Genomic DNA, 6,891 nt, shown 5'->3' with positions numbered 1-6,891 from the left:
ATATGGTGTTATAGTTAAATGGAGAAGAAACATATTTTTGCTTCCCTCAGGGGCGGCAGGAAAAGCATTCATCGAAGAAATGACTAAAGTGGCCAACAATTTCACATCAGGCAGTGCTATGGAATCAGTGACCATCACCCTTTTGATGATAATGCCATCACTGCTGTTGCAGAAACCCTCAAAGAGGTCCAAAGCAAAGGAACACACTGAAGTGTTGAAGAGAAGACTTGTTTTGTGGCAGGCAGGTAAGCTAGAAGAGCTGCTGCGAGAAGGACAGGAGATTCAGAGGAGATTGGGAAAGGGGAAGCATAAACATGGCCATGTTGAGAGAGTCTTCACTCGACTCATGATGAAAGGAAAAGTCAGTGCAGCAATGCGGTGGATTGGTGAAAATGCCACCGGGATTCTTGAACCTACTCCAGATGTGATTAAAGTGCTGAAAGAGAAGCATCCCAAGGCATCACCTGCATCAAAGGGAAGCTGTCTGAGTGGACCAGTGAGGAGGGTAGAGCCAGTTATATTCGACAGTATTGACGGGGAATCGATAAGACAAGCAGCAAAGAGAGTACAGGGTGCTGCAGGGCCTTCAGGGATGGATGCGGATGCATGGAAGAGACTACTGTGTTCTAAACAGTTTGGTAAGAAGTGTGAGGATCTATGTAATGCCATAGCAGGGATAGCAAGGAAACTATGTGTCCGGAATTTGGATCCAACGCTGTTGACCTCATTGACAGCATGTCGACTTGTCCCCCTGGATAAAAAGCCTGGAGTCAGGCCAGTAGGCATAGGTGAAGTCTTAAGAAGGATAATAGGGAAAACAGTAATGACCCTCCTACAGAAAGATCTGGTTGGAGCCACTGCTCCTATTCAAGTTTGTGCTGGTCTTCAGGGAGGAGTGGAAGCAGCAGTCCATGCTGCAAGGGACTGCTTTGAAGACCCTGAAACTGAAGCTATCATCTTAGTGGATGCAGAGAATGCATTCAACTTGCTGAACCGAGAGGCTGCTCTCAACAACATGAACATCGTTTGTCCAGAAGTTGCTACTTACATTATGAACACCTACAGAATGCCTGCTAGACTGTTCATTGCAGGAGGAGATGAGCATCTTTTTAGTGAAGAAGGGACCACACAAGGTGATCCACCTGCCATGGGATTTTATGCCTGTGGTACAATACCATTGATTGATGCAGGAAACATTGAGAGAAAGGTGACTCAGATCTGGTATGCTGATGACTCTGCTGCTGGGGGAAAACTGGAGGAAATAAGGAAGTGGTGGGATAACCTCTGTATTAAAGGACCACTCTTTGGATACAACCCTAAATCTTCTAAAACATGGGTGATAGTCAAGCCTGAGCACGAAGAGAAGGCAAGAACCCTATTCCCAGATGTCAATGTGACAAGCATTGGTCGACGATATCTGGGCAGCTTCATCGGAACAGACCAAGGAAAAGAGGCTTTCATTGAGGAAAAAGTTCAAGAATGGTGTCGTGATCTTAAACAGTTAAGTGATATAGCATCAAGAGAACCTCAAATAGCATACAGTGCATACATGTATGGGCTTAGTAAAAGATGGAACTATGTGTGCAGAACTACCCCAGGAGTTGCAGATAGGCTCACTCCTCTAGAACAAGTAACACGTGATGAGTTTATCCCAGCTATCATTAACAGGCTGTTTAGCTGCACTGATGAACTAAGGAACATAATGGCTCTACCACCAAGATATGGAGGATTGGGTATACCAGTTATGATGGAAATGGCAGACCGAGAGTACAATTTCTCATGTAGAGCCACAAAACCCCTTAAAGAAGCTATTCTCAAGCAGATAGACAACTACACAGAGGACTGGAGACATAGTAAAGGAGTGAAAACTGAGATAACGACTGAACGAAATCTCTTTTATCGACAAAAACAAGCAGAAATACGCCAGGAGCTCGAGTCAACACCACTGGCAAAGTTGATGTTCCAACTAGCGGCTGAGAAAGGGGCAAGTGCTTGGTTAACAGCACTACCTTTAAAAGAGTATGGATATCTGATGAATAAACAACAGTTCTCAGATGCAATAGCTCTCAGATACAACCTGAACTTAAAGGACTGCCCTAAAACATGTACGTGTGGCCAGAAATACTCAGCAAACCATGCGCTCATCTGCAAACTTGGTGGATATGTGTCACTGCGGCACAACTCGCTGAGAGACACCTTTGCAGAACTAATGAGAACTGTGAAATGCAAGGATGTGCAGACTGAGCCAGTTCTTCTTCCAGTTGATGGTCTACAGTTACCAAAGGGAACAGTCCTAGGAGACCAAGCCAGGCTGGACATTTCTGCAAGATCGATTTGGAATGCTTCAGAGAGGGCATTTTTTGATGTAAGGGTATTTCATGCCCCAGCCCCCTCCAATGCAAGCAAACCGATACCAGCAATGTACCTGTCCCATGAAAATGAGAAAAAGCGATGTTACAATGCAAGGGTTCTTGAAGTGGAGAAAGGAAGCTTCACACCTTTAGTGTTCTCGACTTCTGGTGGAATGGGTGGTGAAGCTGAGAGACTGGTCAAGAAGCTGGCCAGTAAGATGGAGTACCACACTGGCCAGAGGTACTCAGACGCTGTAGGATACATAAGAAAGCGCCTTCGCTTTGAAATCCTCAGAACAACAGTGATTTCTCTCCGTGGAGACAGAGGTGCGAGAAAAAACATTGTTGATATAAACAGTCTAGATCTTAACTTGGAGCCACAAGGCCAAGGGTAAACAATTTTTTGATTGTTAAGGGAATTTTTTGAATTCTTAAAGGGTTGATTTTATATAGGGTCATTGCTATATTATGTGTATATTGTTTGAATATTTTATATAATAAAACCACTTCTGTGAAATGGTTATTTTGACTTTAAATATTTGAACTAAATATGAATTGATTGTTGGTGTAAAATAAAATTTTGTTTTACTTAAATTTTGTTTTACCAATTGCTCTGTCAACGTCCACGTTTCAGAACCATATAGTATTGACTCCACAATAGCAACAAATAGGTGGATCTTTAGTCCTCTTCTAAGGTCAGACTTCCACACCTGCACTTGCACTGCACTGTACATATGTAGCAGTGTAGCACTGCCACAGAGAAAATTCCCTATCAGACCACATTTTAATAAGGTCATGCTGGATTTAATTCCAACACTTAAATAATACATTATTTTCTGATATGACAACAGGATCATGCTTTTTTATTTGATCAGAATGCAACAACAAGATACACAGGCAGGTCACTCCCAGAGTTGTGATGTAACCCTGAGTCACGGCACTTTACTAGCTGTAGGGGGGTTAGTCTTACAAGAGGGGGGGTCCAAGGGGAACTTTGGGGAACTTTGGGAAAGTCCCCCAAGATTTCTGAAGTTCCCCAAAAAAAAGTTCCCCAAAACTCCCCAAAGTTCCCCAAAATTCCCCAAAATTATTCAAAATTATTCAAAATTATTCAAAATTATTCAAAATTATTCAAAATTTCTCTAATATACATTAATACCCATTAATGTTAACATGTATGTTATTATAAGGTATAATCTTAACTTACTTGTTGATACTTGCAGCATGATAATTTTTTTGGCATGATAATTTTTTTGGGGAACTTTGGGGAACTTTGGGAAATTTTGGGGAACTTTCTGAAGTTCCCCAAAAAAAAGTTCCCCAAAATTCCCCAAAATTATTTGTTTCATTGATAATTTTTTGGGGAACTTTGGGAAAGTCCCCCAGGTTTCCTGAAGTTCCCCAAAAAAAAGTTCCCCAAAACTCCCCAAAGTTCTTCTTGGACCCCCCCCCTACAAGCCAGGGAGTGTGCATCTCCAGCCAGAGCTGTACTAGTCTCTGGACTAGCGTTTCGGTGTTTGCAAAAGATTACAGGCCCACACATTCCTTGCCCCGTTAGTTGCTTATCCTTTCACAACCCAATAAGCAGTCAAGGACAAAAAGTCATACACCAAATGAGGATAATTTTTCATTGTTATAAATTGGTTGATTCTGGGAAATTTGCTCAAATTAAATTCCTTGTTTCATTGAACTTGTTTCATTGAATTCACAGCTTAGTGACTGACAAACTTGCATCAGACCAACTTGCATAGTGATATTGGATTTGGACCATGACCTTTTGCATGGGGGCTATCATGTTACAACTATAGCCATGATCGGAATGTCTACATTAAAATGTACTACTATTAATCATATGATTATGAAAACCAGAAAATTTTGTTTTGTGATTATAGTAAGGGGAAAAGTGGTCGATTTAAGGGTTCCGTTGGATTTGAATGTTCACAAGGATTTCTCAACGGAATATGGTAGTTAAGACCCCTACGAACATAATTAGACTTGTTGCCAATTTTGTATCTCAACAGAAACACCACTTTTACCACTTTTTACCACCTTTGTACCACCTGTCTGGTTTGCCAAATATCTTTAGTTGTGAACGTCGTAAAAGGCTGCAAATTAACCTAGAATGTTTATCTTATCAAGGAGTAAAACTTTTGTGTGAAAAATTTTTACATTGGACAATCAGCTAATTGTATAATTACCAATTAGTTAATCACCAAAAAATTTGAAAATTTTTTATTGGCTCAAAATGATTGAAATCGTTTGAAACACGGAGAAATGTAGTTTTTAGAAAAACTTCAAAAATTTTTCACTTAAAAATTTTTTTCGAGACTGAAAAAAGTTTGAAAATTAAAAAATATTTTTATTCCGCCAAAAGTGATCGAATTGCATGAAACGTGGATAAAAATGCTTTGCAGAAAAACTTCGAAGATTTTGAGATTGGGGAATACTAAAATCATCAATATTTGAAGTTGGAGTTCAGTAAATCTCGACATATTTTAGTAATTAGGAATAGCTCAGCGGAAAGGGCCGAACCTGAAAAAGGTTAACCACACAATATTAGAGTTTCATAACTAATTACAATACAGCTTTTATTCCACAAATTCCACATAAAGAAACAGCACAAAAGGACCATTTAAGATCGAACCGATTTTACCTGCTGTACTATCATTTTATTGATTTCAATGATCAAAACCTCTGTACCGTCAATCTTGCCAATCTATACCGGGTATCTGAATGTACCGGACCTTTTATTTACCTCTATAATTAGACCCAGTTGTGCAAGAAATGCGATTTCTCACAGGGGTTTCTTTTAACTGTGCACTTTTTGTCACTCTCGCAACTCGCAAGAGGCCCGGTATTATAGGGGGGTATAGGAAGCGAGTGTAAATATACCTTCCATCATCCACTGTGCCCCCACTGTGGCTTTTTTGTATTGTGAATGCGCATGCCGCTTCGTTTGCTATGCCAGATACCTCGAATAACCCCCATATGTCATTGCCAGGGTCGGGATAGAGCTGGAGATAGCATTGAAAAGTTGCTAGAAATAGCTAGATTTAGAGTAAACTGGTGGTAGCTGGGTGGTGCTAGCATGGATGTAGCAGAACGTAGCTACACGGGGTTTCATTGGAGTTGGTTATTTTAATGGCCAAAGAGTGCCGGAACTAAAGTTACTTAAGATTGCAGTTGAGGGGCAGTGTAAACCACGGTGTAGTCAGGGACACAGAGCTACAGTGCAGGAGTACTGCAAGTGCAATAGAACAGTGCAATTGATACAGTCTGCAACAGTAAAACGCCGACGAAGCTAGACTTAGAGTGAACTGATGGAAGCTGGGTGGTGCTAAAATGGAGGTAGCAGAACGTACTACATGATGAAAACAGGAAAACTAAGGCTGGTTGAGACCTAAAAAGATGTGAATCTGTCCTGATAGATCCAGTGAAGAGCGAGTAGCGAAGAGTTTGATCACTAACCTAAAGCTCTAAAGAAGAAGAGGGCTAAAGAGACTCACTTTGATCAATCAATCTAAAAAGGGTGGGTCAGTCTCTCTGTTTTCATCAGATTCTGATGAAAGGCTGTTAAGCTCAGGACGGTGATCTTAATAGGTCGGATAGCTGTACCTGGTTGCTTCCAGCCCACCCTTGTCGCTTGAAAATAAGTTCTCACCCCACCTCTTCCAAAAATGCAGTTACCAGAACAGGAAACTCTTCTTCCTACTCTTCTTTCAACCCAAACAAAATCAGGTTCCAGCTCCTCTCCTCCTCTGCAGCCACAATCTTATCTCCTTCTTCGGCGTTTTACTGTTGCATACTGTATCAGGGGAATGCAACGTCAATTAATGTCAATTAATGTCAATTAATGTCAATTAATGTCAATTAATGTCAATGTCAGTTTTGCAAAATTTTGGAATACTGACATTAATTGACACGATATTTTTCGACCAGAGATTATGTAGTTCTACCATATTTTTAGCACTTTAGAACGTTTATATCATCAATTTATTCACTACTATCACAATATATGGAAATGTGAAATGTGAAAAAAATTCAGATCATTAAACAATAAAACTAAAATAATACGGTTTCCCGAAATTTAATTTTCTTAAATGGGCGTGGCCATCCAAGGGCGTGGTTCTCAACATCATCAGAACTTAAAACCCACATTAAACGAAATGCCTTCATGACATTTATACTTGAATAACGAATCTTAAACAGCTAACATTACTCCTTCATATTAAAAAAGCCGATTCTAGATATTTTACCTGTATAAGAAACCAATAAAATATGGGCGTGGCCGGTGGGGACCGAAGATGGAAGAGTTGGAAGCTGAAATTTGTTTTGTGGTCTTTGAACCTAAGGATCAACAGATAAGAACATACTCATAATTATTCAAGGACATTTTGTTTTTTTGAACCGGTCTAACTTACATGATAGACGTGAATATCTTGTATTGAATATTTATCGAATAATGATAATCTCAAATTTCAAGACATATTAATGTCAATTAATGTCAATTAATGTCAATTAATGTCAATTAATGTCAATT

The sequence above is a fragment of the Bolinopsis microptera genome, chromosome 11 (assembly GCF_026151205.1).
Source record: "Bolinopsis microptera isolate Bmic1 chromosome 11, MBARI_Bmic_1.0, whole genome shotgun sequence".
NCBI lineage: Eukaryota > Metazoa > Ctenophora > Tentaculata > Lobata > Bolinopsidae > Bolinopsis > Bolinopsis microptera.
The sequence above is the reverse complement of the archived record's forward strand: the minus strand, read 5'-3'. Positions refer to the sequence as shown.